Genomic DNA, 16,553 nt, shown 5'->3' with positions numbered 1-16,553 from the left:
TATTCTGAGAAGTCCTCAGTGTATGATCTTAATTATGAGGCAGGGGTTTTTGTCTTGTTTTATTCATCACTGATTCTCAAGTCTCTGGAAATGCCTAGCGTTGGCTAGGTCCTTGGGGCACACATGGTGAGAGAACTAAATGAACAAGGCACCATTTAAAAATATTTTGTTTGAAATAATTAGACACGGAAACAAAGAACTTGCAAAAAGTAGTATGGAGTGCTCCAGTGTATCTTCTTCTCAGCTTCTCCTCAAGTTCATACAATGAATGACACTTTTTTATGATTTTTAAAATTTTTTTAAATTAAATTTTATTGAGAAGGTGTTGTGCAAAGGGGGTACAGTCACATAATAAGGTAGTGAGTACATTTTTTGTGATATCTGTTACACACGCATTTTTCTTTCTCTTCCCTAGTTCAGGTAGGCATATATACAATATCCAGTGTACTCAAATCATATACAGTGATCACCAGGGGTCGCCAAAGGAAATTCACTTGACACTATTTATTTATTTATTTATTTATTTATATTTGGCTGTGGTGCTTGAGCTTGAGGCCTGGGCACTGTCCCTGAGTTTTTTTGCTCAAGGCTTACACTCTACCACTTTGAGCCACAGCACAACTTCCAGTTTTTCTGGTGGTTCTTTGGAGATAAGAATCTCAGGAACTTTCCTGCCTGGACTGGCTTTGAACCATGATGCTCAGATCTCAGCCTCCTGAATTGTTAGGATTACAGGCATGAGCCACCAGTACCCGGCTAAATGACACTTTTGAAGAAAAACTATGTTTAGCTGTACGTAGAATGTCATTCAGTTTAGGAAGCTGAAGTGCTCCGGGATGGTGAGGGTCCTTTGATGGTAAGAGTCCTTTGTACTGCAGACTTCATAAGGAAGTGTGGCTTTGGGGGACTTGCTACGAAGTAAGACTTGGGTGAAGCTAGGGCAGAAAAAGGATTTTTTTAGGCAGGAAGTGTGTCCAGAAGTGACTGTCTTAGATGCCTTTGGTGTTGTCTTACCTACTTTGCATTGAACTGTCCTGTAGCTTTTGTGACTGGTTAAGAGCTGTACTTACTCTCATCCAGCTGCATCCATGCTTTAAATCTTGCCTGTCCCCATCTCAGTGAGGAGGGTACTGCCGATTCATGCTCAGCTCAACCCAGTCTCCATTTGCTGCTTGTTGAGCTGCTGGATTCTGGCCTTGGCATTTTGGATGTCAGAGCTGATATGTACTTTTTATCCTTTTACCAGATTGACAACCCCCCCTTCTTTAGTCTTAGAACACAGAATCATATCTCTGTTTTCTTATAATTACTATTCTATTTTTTTTTTTTTTTTTGGCCGTCCTGGGCCTTGGACTCAGGGCCTGAGCACTGTCCCTGGCTTCCTTTTTGCTCAAGGCTAGCACTCTGCCACTTGAGCCACAGCGCCACTTCTGGCCGTTTTCTGTATATGTGGTGCTGGGGAATCGAACCCAGGGCCTCATGTATACGAGGCAAGCTCTCTTGCCACTAGGCCATATCCCCAGCCCCTATTCTATTTTTTTATAATGACTATTTGCTTGAACTTAAGTTCTATATGCTGGGCTCTTGGCCGTGCCTTCTCAATAAGAAACTGTAACACTTTTAAAGGAGTAAACCTTGGTTCCTGGGGGTTGAAAAAAATCATACTTTACACGTAAAGAACAATTCTGCCCATATAGACGCGATAGACATATGTTACCTCAAGAGACATGAAGTGAATGGGTGGTGTTAAATTCTCCTTGGAAGGGAAGGGTGGGTTAGGAAGGAAGAATGTTTTAAAAAACACATTGAGGAGAGCAAGAATAGGAAACAAGATTGGAATCCACTGCCCTAGGCCAGATGATTTTTCTATATGGACTCAGTTAATTTTAACAATCCTATGAGGAAATTATTTTCACTATCTCCAGTAAAAAATAAAAATGAAACAGGGCTGGGAATAGGGCCTAGTAGCAAGAGTGCTTGCCTCATGTACATGAAGCCCTGGGTTCGATTCCTCAACACCACATGTATAGAAAAGGCCTGAAGTGGCGATGTGGTTCAAGTGGCAGAGTGATAGCCTTGAGCATAAAGAAACCAGGCACAGTGCTCAGGCCCTGAGTTCAAGCTCCAGGACTGGCAAAAAAGAAAAAAAAAAAAAAAGAAAAGAAAAGAAACTGACCTAGCAACAGTTGAGTCACAGTGCCAGTGAGTCTAGCTTGGGATTCTCCACCCTAAACAGACTCCTTCCAAAGTCAAAGGTCTAACTATTGGTCATCCTTGTTCATTTGTAACTATTTTCATATTAAAAACCAATTATAAGGTCAGAGAACAAAATAGCATGTTCCCAAACCAGGAATTTTTTTTTTTTTTGGTTTATTCATTTACTTGCATCTACTGTTGGAGTGCCATCATCTGGGTGGATAATTTCCAGGCGGCTCTGTATGCATTTATAGCGTTTATATTAGAAGTCTGGTCTTGGGCAGGTATATGACACCACCAAGGCTGGGCCTTCTGTCTGTGCACTTGGCCCCCTGCATTGTCTAGGGCAACATCACACACAAGAAAATGCTCAGAAATGTTGTGTTGAATAAATAATAAAGGGGAAAGGGAGTATATTTTAAGAAGAAAAAAGTCAAAGCTACACTGAATTATTCTGTTTTATGTGAGGACCATAATGTTAATGCTTTAAAATAAAGAACTACCAGTGATCAAAGTGTCGGGTAAGATTCATACCTACCACAAAGAAAAATGACTACTGGGTGGCCATTGGGGTTTGATGTAGAAACTGCCTCTAGCTACTAAGCCTCCAAATGTATGATTTAATGTTGTTAGACCATGCATAGCCGATAGATTAAATCAGACTTAATTTTTCCATCCATCTTGAGGGTCTCAAAAAAGAAAAAAAAAACCTACATTGTTGTTTTAGATAGAGTAGGGATAAAGTATTCCAGTGAAGGTAACACACAATGCAGTGTCTTTTTTATTTTTTTGACCAGCTGTTCCTGTTGGGGGGGGTGCAGACGGGGGTGGGGCGGGGGCCTCAGCCTCCCTTACATGCATTATTCTGCCAGAGACCAGCAAAAATCCCCAGTTCCATGAAGTTGTAGTTCCCTTCTTCCTGAAGAAATCTTCCAGTTCTGTCCATGAGCCTGTGATCTAAGATGAGCAGAATATTGCACATTGAATTAACCTCCTAGTTCTTTCTGGCGAGTGACCGTGGCACGTGTATCTGGGAAGTATGTCGAAGGCTCCTATGCGTCATGACAGGAGTCATGGTAGAATTCAGTTTGATTCCCCCCCACCTCAAATTTCAGCCTTCACAAGCTTTGATCAAAATAAGCAATTCATTGAATTCCCAAGAAAAGCTAGATTTTTCTCAAAGGAAACCCATTTGAATAGATAGGAACAGAAATAGACAAAGGAATGGATGGTGACATCAGCACCCAGCCTTCATTTTCTGATGCCCCATGGCAATGAAAGAGCTTCTAAGAAAATTCTATCGCCAGTACAAATAAATGAGAAGGTCATGTGGCTCCAGGTCCCAGAGTGTTTAGGGATTGCGCTGCTGCTTGATAAACCACTCTCACCCAGATGGTAGACACAAGCTTCTTTTGGATGTAGGTTCAAATATCTCTTTCTCCGAATCATATTTGTTAAGAGTTTTGTCAAGTGGCTTTTTGGTTTGCTTTTGCATTTAAATAGAAACTTGGCATAGTTAGAAGTTCGTGTTGGGAAATAAAAACAGATGGGAAATATGGAAGGGGACACACACACACACACACACACACACACATACAACCTATTACCTGAGCAGGCTGCTTTCCAACCCTCTTCATCAGAGAGGGTGGGTGCTTCAGGACTTGTAATTACAGGCTTTCTGCCTCTTAACACTCAGCCTTTAAGAACCCTCTCAGCAGGAAAGCCATGTACTACTGACACTCCATTCCATTGAATGACCTAATGTAATTATTCAAAATTGAAAATCACTTTCACTCCAATAGGACTATCTCTCCACCTCCTCCGTTTTGGAGTCACTAACATACACATTGCTCTGCATCTTATCAGAATCAGGCAAGCCTAGTTGTCTGAGGAGCTTCCCCTAAGGAAATTATACCAACCTTGTTTGCTTTGGGGGAAACTGCTCATAACAAATCCTTCCTTGGTGGTTGCTTTTCTGAATGAAAGAGAGGTGGTGGGGGGAGGAGAGAAGAGGGAGGGTGGGAAGGAGAAAGAAAGAAGGAAAGGAGTAAAGAAAGATCACAAGTAAATGTTATATACTGTCTAGTTGAGTTTCTGCCTGCTTGAAGGAAGTCCTACTTTAGACCCTCCATGTAGATTTTTTTGTCCTTGATGTCTAATTCACACAGGGAAAGTCATTTGAATATTTTTGTGCAGTATAGCAAATCATAGCTTTTGGCTTCCTTGTGGGGAGGCGATATGTTGTTTAGGCAATGATGTAAGCATTCCAGGGTGGATCTCAACGAATGTCCTATGTATGATTGCCATGGTCTGCCTGAAATTAGTAGAGGAAGAGCTGGCCAGAGGCTCAAAGGGGAAGTTCTGGGATGTTTTTTTCTCAGCCTAGGGAGTTCAGGGAGGGTGTGTGTGTGTGTGTGTGTGTGTGTGTGTGTGTGTGTGTATGTGTGTGTGCTTGTTTGGTTTATTCTTCCAGTGAATAAGTACAAACCTCCCCACATTCAATAGGAATATGATATCCCTTTGGTATTAAAAAAGTAGCAACAGTTGGGCACTGGTGGCTCACGCCTGTAATCCTAACTACTCAGGTGGTTGAGATCTGAGGATCCCATTTCAAAGCCAGTTCAGACAGAAAAATCCCTGAGACTTATCGCCAATAAATTACCCCAAATAAGCCAAAAGTGGCACTGTGGCTCAAGTGGTAGAACACTAGCCTTGAGCACAAAGAGGCTGAGGGACAAAGCCCAGACCCTGAGTTCAGGTCCCATGGAGGGGGGGATAGCAACAGTGGGCCACTCAGTTCCAAGACTTTGAACTTGATCTGATCTGGGACATTTTTTAGCACCACTGAGTGGAGCAACCTAATTTGTCTAAGCGTAATCTTTCTGAGCTTTAAAGGGGAAGGCAAATCGTTCTAGGGGGAGGGGGGGGGTCGCTGTTACACGAGAGGGAGCACCAACTTGGAGAGTAGAGAGACGGGTCAGGGAGGTAGCTGTGCAGCTATTTAAAGGCCCTTCGATGACCAGCTAAGATGGTTAGCTTTTGGAGTGGAGACCAGTACTAGGTTCCATTGAGAACGGTAAATATCTGGCTGGATTAAACCAACGTGGGGGTGAACACAGTGGGCTGGAACAACACGGTTCTTTAAAAATTCTCGGTGTCAGAAATAATTGGTTCATATAATCACTTAAGGAGATGACAGGTGCTGTGTAGTAATAATGATTGTAAGTAAAATGAGGATGATCGTGATTGAAACTTCAGTTTATTCCCGCCGCGTCTCAGCCTGACAGTCCAATTCCAAGGTTGTGGCCAGTCAGTGGGCCCCAAATCTACCCTGGGTTAGGACCACGTGACTCCTCCTCTCCTCATGGGTGCCCCGAAAGCCAGGCTGCCCCCTCCACCCCACCCTGCCCAAGGCCATGTGGAGTGGGGCGGGCACACACGGGGGTGGAGGGAGGCGGCCAGCAGCGGCAGCCCCCGAGTGTGAATAGCGCGCATTGACGCCGCGGGAGCGGGCTGGGGGCGCCGGGCTGTGCCTCCTGCCTGCGGGGCCCCATAAAAGGAGCAGCTGCTGCCCGCCGCTCAGAGGCGCGGGATGAGGCGGGCGGCGGCTGGGCGCGCGCCTGGACTGCGGCCGTGACCCCGCGGACCTCAGGCTGCTCCCCGACAGGTAGCGTGGGGAGGGCGGGCAGGTTTGCCCTTGGGCTTGGAGGGGAAGGAGTTGGGGGGGGGGGGTCAGGGAGGCCAGGAGGAGGGCTGCGCTGGGCCGGGAGGGGCGGGGAAGAGGGGGGGACCAGGAAGATGGGCAGGGAGGACAAGGAAAGAAAGGAGGAAGGGAGCCGCCGTGCCCGGGCGCCGCCGGAACGCACTGCACTTGGCTCTTGCCCGGCGTTCAAGTTCCCCACCTCCCGGCTTCGGCGGCCGTGTCCCGGGCCTGCACGCGCCCGCGCGCGCGGCGGAGGCTCCAGCCAGCCATGTTTTCTGGACGAGCTTGGCGCGCACCGCCGTGCCACGGGCGGCCGTGGGGACCGCGCGGCTGCTTCTCCGCGCAGGTGGAAGCAGAGGGACTCGGCCAGGGTGCTCCAGGCTCGCCCTGCGTTTGGAGCGGGGGTGGGGGGGGGCTAATGGGTTGAGGAGCCAGATTCCTCCCCCCCCCCCCTTTCTCCCAGGAGGCTTCCAATTCCCGCCTCCCCATTTCCCTGGCCTGCTGCCACTTCAGGAACTGTTGCCTCCCCCAGTCCCTCCAATAGTCTTCTTGAAGAGTGGCGTTTGCATAAAGCTGGGCTCAGCTGGACAACGTAGGGGGGAGGACTCAAAAGGGAGGGCCTTTTGTTCAGAGCCCTATTGTCAACCCATCTTTCTGGACGCCCCCCCCCCCCCGGAAAGAGGATAGTGGGGTACCTCACATCTTCTTGATCTGCCATGTGCTCATTGCCCCTCATACCTCGTGGAGGCCTTCATTTTTGGGGAGAAGGTTGCTCAGAAGCTGAGAACTCCAGGTCACCTGGGATGCTCCTACTGCCCTGATGGCTCTAGTTTCCATGGCATCCTTGCTCACTCACAGGAAATGTAATTTGGGGTAATCATGTCTGTCTGCCAGAAGCATTTACCCCCTCCTCACCAGAGTAGATCTGTGGCCCTGGCTGGGTGACTTCCAGGCCAGACTAGCCGGTTAATGGAGACCTTCCCTGCAAGAGCTCTTACATGGGAGTTCTGGAGCTCTCCAGTTACTCCTTGGTTGACTGCTGTCCTTGGTTTTCTTGTACTGAAGCCTCATAGCTGGCCTTTTCTACAGTCTATGGTTGAATGTCAGACACTGGGTGGTGGTGGTGGTGGTGGTGGTGGTGGATTCTCTGTAGAGAATCTGCCTATAGGCTAAACCATGTTTGGTGTTCTTTTCCTGTATTCACATCCTTAATAATGCACACTGCCAGCGTCCTGCTGGGCAGGTAGATGAGTTAGCACAGTGGCTTGTCCAGCAAGCACACATACCCAGTGCCTGCTGGGATTGGAGTTTGAGCAGTATCACCCTTTTTCCTCCACCCCCCACCCCAATTCAGGTCCTAAATGTTTCTATGGATGTACCCAGCACTTATTGTAGAATCATATAGATGTGCAGTGAATCTTAGATGGAACATGCACAGAATTCACAAGTTGTCCTACATAAACCCTCCTTGATATGTTCTACAGTAATAGATATAAAGAGCCTAACACATAACTTATTAGTCATTTTGGAGTTAAAACATCAATGTCGTACCAGTTACTGGTATTAGGCTGCCCATACTTGGATTCAGTCTGTCACTTAAGGACTGGATGAATTGGCCAAAGTGTTAAAACTTCCCTGACATGTAGTTTTTTCACATCTTTAAAGTGAGTTGTTTTGTAGTGAAAGTAGCCGGGCCCACACATAGCAGATGCTCAGGCATTGGTGTTGATGGAATTGACCATTTTATAAACCAACATAGACTACTGCATTTGGCATATTTTGATTTTTCTATATAGATTAGTGTAGTGGTAGGTCAGTATCACTCCTTCAGCAGCAGACCTACAAGTATTTGCTTATAGGTATATATTCCAATATGTGCGCACGTGCGCGTGCACACACACACACTCACTCACTCATAAAGCCCAGAAAGACTACATTTGAAGCTGTAAGAGTTTACTGAATTCTAACTTGTTGAGTAAGAGCTGTGTTTGTCTTGGCAAAGCAGTTGCTGACTTTGAAGGGTTAGAGAAACTTCAAAGTTAATTTTAAAACTGTCTGCAAACCAGCTGGAAGAATTAACACTACACCTCACAGTTGCAAAGGGAAAAAAAATGGATTGAGTATGACATTTACTTTCTTCATAAACTGCAACATAATCTGCTAAACTGTTACAAATAATCAACTGGAATCTTAACTTAGACAAGCATTTCTGAAGTGAAGATCTTCCCTGATGTGGTTTTACAAATAAATTATTTTCAAAATACAATGTTGACATAGAGTCACAGGTTTTAAACAGCTGTTTTGGGTCTGACCCAAATATTTGATTATAAAAACAAGAGGCTGCTCTAAGACCAATGCTGATTTAAGAAAGAAAAGAACTTATTTAGTGGAAAACACACTACATGCTCACTAATAAAACTGTAGAATATGCAGATGATTGTGAACTTTTGTGATAGGGATATCATTTCAGTAAGGTCATATATATACATATATATGTGTGTTTATCTGCATATATATAGGGATATAGCTATATATGTGAATGGTGTATATGTGTGTATATACCACCCACATATCAAATGTTATACTTTAAATATATATGGGTATATATGTGTGTGGTTGTATATAGCCATATATAATATATACCCATATATATCACATACATTTCTATTTATACATAAGTATCATATGTTGTAATTTAAGTGGATATAACTCAAGTATTAACATGTCATATGTACATTCTCTTTTGTCTTTGTTTTGCTTTGTTTTGGCTGAACTGTTGAAAGTAAGTCAAATCATACACCATATCATCTTTGCCTACTCTTTGTCTACCCTTGTCTGCTCTTGCAAATTTCCCAGTTTCCTTGAAGTAACTACTGTTTTGGGCTAGGTATCATCATTTTTTATTTTTGAAGATTTGTCAGGAGTGGCTCTTTATGGATGCCACTATTTAAAAGCCTGCATTTTCAGTCCGTGTCGATTTGTATGAGGGCATTGTTCCCTACCCCTCTTGGCCATCCTCATAAACTGAAAGTTGCATGCCATTTTGGGCCACCTTCTCCACAGACACGGATCTTTGATGCTAGGTAGGATTGCTGCAGTGACAGTATTGGGAAAGATGCTGGTTCTGCGGTGATGTGAACAGCAGTTTATAACTTACGTGCCCCACCAGATAAACCCCAAGGTTTGCAGTGTTTGTTGCTAGAGTGAACACTAATCATACTACTACTTGTTCCTCAATCTGTTCTCTCCCACCCTATATTATTTCTTCCTTTCTCCTTCCCCTTCTCCTTTCCCCTTTAGTTTTCTCTTTCAGTGCTGAGCACTGAACCTAGGGCCTTTCTCATGCCAGGGCAAGTGCCCTTTCACTGTACCACACCCAGCCTCTCCTTTCTCCATATTACTGACATGGTATATATTCCTTGACTCAGGAGTTTGCTTGGTTCTACCAGTGAGGTCTTGCTGTTGTTTTTAGGTTGCTACTGGATGAGGGCAAGAACCAGAGCACTTACAATCTCAAGACATGAAATTTAGCAGAGTGCCAAAGCATCTTACCTCCTCCTATCCTGGCTGGTGTGAATGACAGCTGCTCCCGTACCCAATAGAGTTGTGGTTTGCTCTGTTGTTTGTATGTTATGATTAAGACTCATTAAGGTACAATGATCTTTGAGTCTCTGCTTCTTAACCGGATACTGCAGTGCAGAATTTTACAGTGCAGGTAAGGGAATAAATAAAAAAGTTGTTACAGTGAGCCCACCTTACTTGCAGATTTATGGCATGCCATTCTGACCAAGTATCAGAGCTGATAGGAAAACTCAAGCTTTACAACCCCTGAGAATTCACTGATAGGGTCTAAGGAGTATGGGATAAGTCCTTCTCTAGATTCCTGTGGCTCCAAAGGAAAAGGCACTTGTGGTCCAAAGACCAGTGAAAGGTTAATGAGAACCCATTTGTATGTAAACTGTATTTCTATTGAGGACCACTGTTTTGTCCATAGACAGTGGTCCAGGCTGGGCCTTGTCTTCATATGCTAAATAGTTATATAGAGCCTGCAGAAGTGCAAGGAATTCAGCCCCCTGCGTGTCTTGTTGCTGCCTGCAAAGCTGTGCCCTGCTTTTGATCCCAGTTGTACTACAGAGAGTTCTTTAACATATGTTTCCTTCCATCCCTGTTATTGAGCACATGTGTTTTGGCCCAAGATCACAAATAGAGAAACAGGTTAAAAGGATACAGGCATCTTTTTGTTGTTGTTCTTGTTCCCTGGAGAAGGGCCCCTTGGCAGTATTTGGGGGAAGATGAGTTTTTGTTTCATGGTAGTTGGTATGTCGGTCTTATTCCTTAAAAGAAGACTGAATAGAGAGGAAGGGGCTGCTCTGGAACCATCTGTGGCTGACATGCCTCTCTTGGAGGGAGAAAGTGAAGATCACAGCCTCCAGCTGTTCTTACCTGTGGAAGACAATCCCGTTCAGCCTGTTAGGGATTTTTCAGCTCAGTTACACGCTGCTTTTCATAGCTCTAGTAATATTACTGTTAAACCCGGCTTAGTGTGGCAGAAATCCACCTTTCCAGGGGGTTGATTTTATTTATTTATTTTGGATATTTCTTTCAAGAAGTGCTTGATGCAAAGAGGAATGGTTTTGGAGGAGAACCAGGGAGGGATGGGCAGAACTGTGCTTAGTCTGACTAAAGAAGACGTTATCCCATGTAGATTTCTTAGCCTGTGGTATTTTACTGACTGTGCTGAGATTTGGAAATCTGAGGCCATGACTCTACCAATTCTTAGTTATGATGCTTTTACCAGAGCCCCAGGCCCTAAGGCCTTATTTGCCCACATTAAGAAAAAAGTGCCTGTGTGTGTGTGTGTGTGTGTGTGTGTGTGTGTGTGTGTTTACAATTTTGACCAAAACTGGGGAAAGAAATTTTGTCTATATTGGACTTGCTCTCAACAGTGTTACAATTTATAGGAAAGAAGAAATACCCTATAATTTAAGCTCTTGGGAGGTAGAGCTTTTGGAGGATTGTAATTGAAGGCCAGCCCAGGCAAAAAGTTAATGAGATCCCATCTCAACTAACAAGCCAGGCATTGTGGGGCCGTATCTGTAAACTTAGCTGCATGAGACCAGGTAAGAAGATTGTGATCAAAGCCTGGGCTTGGGCAAAAATGGAAATGTTGGAAAAATAACTGATGATAAAAAGGGTTGAAGATATGGCTGAAGTGGTAGAGTACCTACTTAGAAGAGTAAGGCTTAGCCAGAGTATTGCCCCTTCCCTTCTCCCAAGAAAGAAAGGAACAATGAAATATACAAATGCTGTTTGTGGAGAGGGACTTCCTTCTATACTCAGGGCTTCTGCTGTAAGCAGTCCATCCTCAGCCTATCCTGACCAACCTCACCCAGCATGGAATTTTCTTGACAAATCCTGGTCCCTATAGCCTCTTATACTGCCTCTGGTTTTGTCCTTACATTCTAACCTGTAGGTTAGTGATAGACACAGAAGGAGACAAACTGTGTTTACCTTTATCCATAATCTGTCTCTTTAAATGCATCATTTTCAGGGTACTAGGGAGAGTTTGAGGTCCTCATTTGACTGTTATCTTAACAATGATTATTTCCTGTGTCATCACTTCATACTCCAGGGACTCTTTGGTGGAACATGAAAGGTTGGAAGGTTATTTTGGAAATATTTGAATCTAATATTGATGGCTGATTTTTGCTTTTATTACAAATGTATCCTGTCCTAGAGACTTCTTCAGGATCCATCCTTCTTCCTCCCATCCCTTCCTCTTTCTCATTGTTGAACAAAAATGATCAAGTTGCTCTTTGGAGAGAGCCAAGGTGTCAAGTGCCTTGCTATGTCATAGTTCTTGAGCAGAATGCAAGAGGAATAAGAAAGAGAATGCCTGTGTTGAGCATTGTGTATGGATTCCATAGAAAGATGGACTTTGTAGGACCAATAGGAGTTTATTGGGCAGAGAAAACAGGAAAGCATTCATAGATAGGTACTCTCTCTACTAGAGCCACAGTTCCCCATGCCTTTTTCCTTCTGTTATTTTTGAGATAGGATCTCATATTTTTACTTGTTGCTTTCTAATCTTATTTATGCTTTCCACATTGCTGGGATAATAGGTGTTCACCGCAGTGCCCATCTAATGGTTGGAACCAGGTCTAACCATGAACCACAATTCTCTAGAACTCTGTCTCCTGGGTAGCTAGGATTGTGTGTGTGAGCCACTGTACCCAGATGAGCTATCAGTTAACAACAAAACCCTAGCGTGCATGCATATACACACACACTCTCACACACTCACACACACACTCATACAATTGTACCCCCTTGTGTGCTATTTCAGTTATTTGTCATCCATCTCAGTCCAGTAATCTTAAATGGACAAATTCCAGGAATAAACAACTTCTAAATTTTGAGTTGCATGTAGATTTAAGTCGTGTGAATTACCCTTTGGACCAATATCTCCACGCTGCATACATATTCCTGTCAGTCACATTGTAGCCATACTGGTTGTCAGACTGCAGTGGTAGTACAGTTCTTATATTCAAGAAACTTGTCTTCCTTAACAATGAGCTGAAAGAACAAGAAGATCTGTGTGTCTATGGAAAGACCTAGTATATATAGGCTTCAAAACAATCTGCACTTTTAACATCCACTTGGGGTCTTGGCCTGCAGCGCTTGTGGATAAGGAAGATGCTTCTGAGTAGATCACCGTCTTTCTGTCTTTCATATTGTCCAGCACAGGATTTCTGAGGTTGTCCTGAATTAAATACAACTCTGCCTTCCCAGATTTTGCAGCTTAGAAGAGGAAAAAAATATAAGAAGTCCAATCATAACCAAAGATAGAATCACACAATATCTCTATGTAGAACAGACACCAAAAATCAACAACCGGCACTGCTTAAAGTAAGGAGAAAACATAGAACTAAAACAGACCCTGCCAGCGGCCTCCACTGCCTTGCTTTGTGGTGAGTGCAGGTCCCTGGAGTCGGGAGCACAAGTGGAGGCACAAGTCAACACTTCCCATGTGTTTTTAATTCTTATGTGTGCCTCTTGAGGTGTGAGCAGCTTACCACGTGGGTGTGATTCTAGCACTTCATATATATTTTTTAAAATTCAACATGGTCCTTGAATGCAAGCCAACTTCCTCAGCTGCTATTTAACTACAGCAGGAGCAATCAAGGGTGATTTTGACTATAAGCTGTCAAGAAAAGATATTGAGGTGTCATAATTAAGTGATTACCTAACTGATCTCTATTTTAAGAAATCTTAATTTTCATTTTGCCAAATGCAGTTTGAGCTTCTTTGCTTCTTTGAATGATCTCGTAGTCAAATTCATCAAGAATTCACCCAGTTGAATGAATGATGGTGTTTGAATGCCACTGATAGTTTCATATCAATGTAAGAGAAGGAAACCAAAGGTTTGGATGATTTTCCAAGTTGGAAAGATGACTTGGTCCATTGTTTATGTAGAATAAAAGATGGTAGTTTGGTTTCTCAGGCTTTGCCCTGAACATGCATTCGGTTACTGAAGAGGAGATTGGGCAGGGTTGAGTGTGTCCTTTCTTTTCCTTTTCATCCTCTTCCTATTGCTGCATCTGCCTTACCTTTTTTTTTTTTCCCCTTGCAGCCCAAAACTTATTTCAGAGCTATGAGGGACATACCTCTCACAGAGCTCACCTGCTTTCTTTCATAGGTTGGAGAGTGAGGTCGTTAGGCTTCTTCAAAGTTAACAATGATTTTCTCTTGAGCAGATCTTCCCTTTGAAGAGTGAAGAGCTGTTCATTTGCAGGCTTTTAGGCAGGGGGAAAATTGTTTTAATGACCTGGTATTAGAAATATCTACTCTCATCAGACTTCTTTTCATCTTTCAAATCCCTTTCAAATTCGTGGGAAGATGTGACAGTGAAGTCCCTTGGGGAACAAGAACAACACAGGGAAGAAGCTGGCCTGGGCTGACTTCTCCTACCAGCCACATTTGATTTTTCCAGGGTTATTTTTGCCCTTGGCAGTCTTCTTCCTCCTTAATTGCAGGACCATATGGTGCCCTGTCCCCCACGTGGAGAGTTGGCTCATCCCCTCCATTCAATTTCTGTCATTTCTGTTGCACACATTACTGGCCATGGTGATGGGGGTTGCACAAACTCACAGCCCCTAGAGGCCTGGTGGCTTCCACATCTTAAAAAACAGGAGCTGAGCTTCCTTTAGATGCCTAACACTAGTGACCAGGAATGGGAGGGAAAAAAACTGTCAAAGGAATTGTGAGAGGAGACTGAGCTTTGGAAGCAGCCAGACCTGGGTTCAAATCCCACCTCATTCTTGCCATGGTCATTCTTGTTCTCCTCAATAGCACAGTGAGCATCTATCGAGTGCTTGGTGTGTGCCACTATGATGGGCACTGTAAGCTCATTTTCTGATCATGTTTATTTGGCATGTGAGTGGCTATTAAGATACTTACCCAAGTTTCATGCTTCAAGGCACTTTCTAACTCTAGTCTTTTCTACTGTACTTTTCTGAAATACTATGTATAGTGAGTATTCAGTTGTGCTTTTACGCTGTAGTTCATGTTATAACATTATTTGGAAATGGGACTACTACTGACCACACCTTTTCCTTTCTTTCTTTAATGACGACTAACATTGATTATTTCCCTGGGTTTTTCAGGGCACAAATCAGAGCAGTGTCACTGTCTGTTCTGGCTTGCCTACACCTGGGCCATTTTCTTTCCCCCATGCTTAACAGACAGCCTGCCAGGCTTCAGTGATCTTGAGGCTGGCTTGTGGCTGGAAAAGCCATGTCTAAGCTGTTGGTTATGCTTTAATATGAAATATTCCAAGTGTTGAATTTACAGAGCAATGCAAGCTTTGAAAGCAATCTGAGATCACGATGGAGAGTGTTGGTTTGGATGAGTGTGATACTGAGGATGGTTTCTCAGCACTTTGCAATTTCAGTTTTCAAGGTCTCTCCACCTTAAGTAAAATTAGACCAAGAATCATTTTATCCATATGGATACTTTATGCAAATAACCTCAGAATATTTTGATAGACATTTTAAAGAGCTAACCTCTTGTGGGAGTATTTGGTCTTGTTTAAAAGGACTGTGTATGTAACTTTCTGTTAGATTTGGATTGAATCTTATTTGTTATTGCTCTTAGGATCATTTGAGGTCTGGAAAGTGATTTTGAGGGATGATGGTGCATAGCAGGATTTTTAAATAACTGGGTGTTTAATGACACTATGAAATTACATTTTAGGAAGAGTTTATATTTTGTGATAGGCAAAACACTAAGAAAAAATGACTACAGTATGGTACAAAACGGAATCCAAATGTGGGTAGAGTCAGAGTGTGCAGAGCAGAAGTTACTGTCAGCCTACTTCTCTCTGTCTGGCTTTTGTTGCTGTGTCGACACGTGTAGAATGTGGTACTGCCACATTAGGAAGTTCCAGGGAATAGGGATCCTATCTACTTTTATCTTTGTTTCTTCAGGGCCTTTTATAGTATCTCCTCATTAAGTTTGGACTGAATTAAATCTACTAGTTTAGAAGGAATTCAAAACCAGGTCATTCATCTACATCCTATGTTAGCCAGTTATATAGGCATGTCAGGAGCTCTTCTGAGTTCTGGAAGGTGCAAAGCAACTCTCATCCCCAAAGCTTAACTTTAGATGAAGGAAGAACACTACATACCATAGAGAAGTTGTGTGTGTGTGTGTGTGTGTGTGTGTGTGTGTGTGTGTGTGTGATCTACTGTTATAAAGAAAGCTTAGAGTCATATGATAAAGATGGTACCATTGGAAGGCAGAACTGACAACCGGAAGCAGGCAGCCATCAGGGACCTACCTGACAGTAGAGTTGTTCTTCCAGGAAGAATTGCTTAAACGAGGTTGGAGTACTATCTATTCATGTGAGTATCCTGGACCTGATAGTGCAGCCTAAGTAAGGGTCACCTGGATCCAGATTCTTTGTGCTTTGTCTTCACTTGCTTTGCTCCTTCTCATTTACTGCTTTGCACTTTTTCCAAACTCATGCTCTAAGCTTGAACTGCCATGTTTTTTCAGCAGCCACACTGACCTAGGAAGGGTTAGAGAGCCACATACATTCTCTGATTAATAAGTCTTTTCCTGAAATAAAACAAAGCACAATGCTTAGATTATATTGGTTAGAACATGATCCTTCCCTATGTCTAGCTTCCAGGGAGGCTGAATTCGTCTCTCTGTTGCAGAATTCCATGTAGACCTGGAGATTGGAAGTTGCCTATGGAAAGATGGGAAAATGATGATAGATACATATCAAGGAGCAAGTGGAAGACTTTGACATGTACAAATTTATTGTGTCTAGGAAGGAAGGGGATGAGGTCAGAGAAGAAATCAGCAGTGAGGTCATAGAGGACTTTTTAGTCCATCAAGGTTTTAAAAAAGATTTTACTCTTCATGGGAAACTCAATATTGGATAGAAAAGCTGTTGGAGTAGAAGATGAGGAGATTCCAATTAGGTTTTAGGAAGTTTACTGTGACTACTGTGGGAAGGGAACTGGGGATGGGGGTGGGCGAGGAAGATGAAATGGAAATGATGCCATTTGCAGACTAAAGGGGGGTTGATAGTCTTGGGTATACTGTAGTTCTTGGCAGTTCAGAGAGCGATGGATGGCAGGGT

At 43.4% G+C, this 16,553-nt stretch overlaps 1 protein-coding gene across 19 annotated transcripts in view; it reads left to right on the top strand.

The window, feature by feature from the left end:
* The window catches only part of Magi1 (membrane associated guanylate kinase, WW and PDZ domain containing 1), a 548,751-nt gene that overhangs the window by 385,901 nt on the left and 146,297 nt on the right, over positions 1 to 16,553 (top strand). Inside the window, exon 1 of one of the 19 annotated variants that reach the window (XM_048356112.1) lies at positions 5,746 to 5,863. The exons of the other annotated variants lie outside the window; for them this stretch is intronic. The gene's annotated coding sequence lies outside the window, so the exon portion shown is untranslated. Of the gene's footprint in view, positions 1 to 5,745; positions 5,864 to 16,553 lie in introns of those variants that run through there. 19 annotated transcript variants of the gene reach the window in all.

The sequence above is a fragment of the Perognathus longimembris genome, chromosome 10 (genome assembly GCF_023159225.1).
Source record: "Perognathus longimembris pacificus isolate PPM17 chromosome 10, ASM2315922v1, whole genome shotgun sequence".
Classification (NCBI taxonomy): Eukaryota; Metazoa; Chordata; class Mammalia; order Rodentia; family Heteromyidae; genus Perognathus; species Perognathus longimembris.
Note: the sequence above shows the minus strand (reverse complement) of the source record. Positions and strands in the feature narration are given on the sequence as shown.